Source organism: Otolemur garnettii, unplaced genomic scaffold (assembly GCF_000181295.1).
Source record: "Otolemur garnettii isolate 467f Iridium unplaced genomic scaffold, OtoGar3 scaffold00056, whole genome shotgun sequence".
Lineage (NCBI taxonomy): Eukaryota > Metazoa > Chordata > Mammalia > Primates > Galagidae > Otolemur > Otolemur garnettii.
In genome coordinates this window covers 8,180,054-8,180,345 of record NW_003852451.1, presented here as the reverse complement: position 1 = coordinate 8,180,345, position 292 = coordinate 8,180,054, and positions in this window count along the sequence as shown.

Here is a 292-nt window from a genome sequence, read left to right as displayed (position 1 = left end):
ATTAGACATGAAGACACAGCAAGGCTGAAAATAAATGGTTAAAAAAGACATAACATGCACATGATAGGCATAAGAAGACTGGAGTGGCTATATTAAGATTAGATAAAATAGGCTTCCAAATAGAGTATTACGAGATAAAAAGAAATATCACATAATGGAAAAGGAAGAATTAATCAGGATTATAAAATCATAAATGTGTATGTGCCTACAAAAAATAGAGATGCAAAGTAAAGGAAACATCTGATTATTTGATTAGACAATATTATAATCATCGTAGGGTGTTTTAACATTT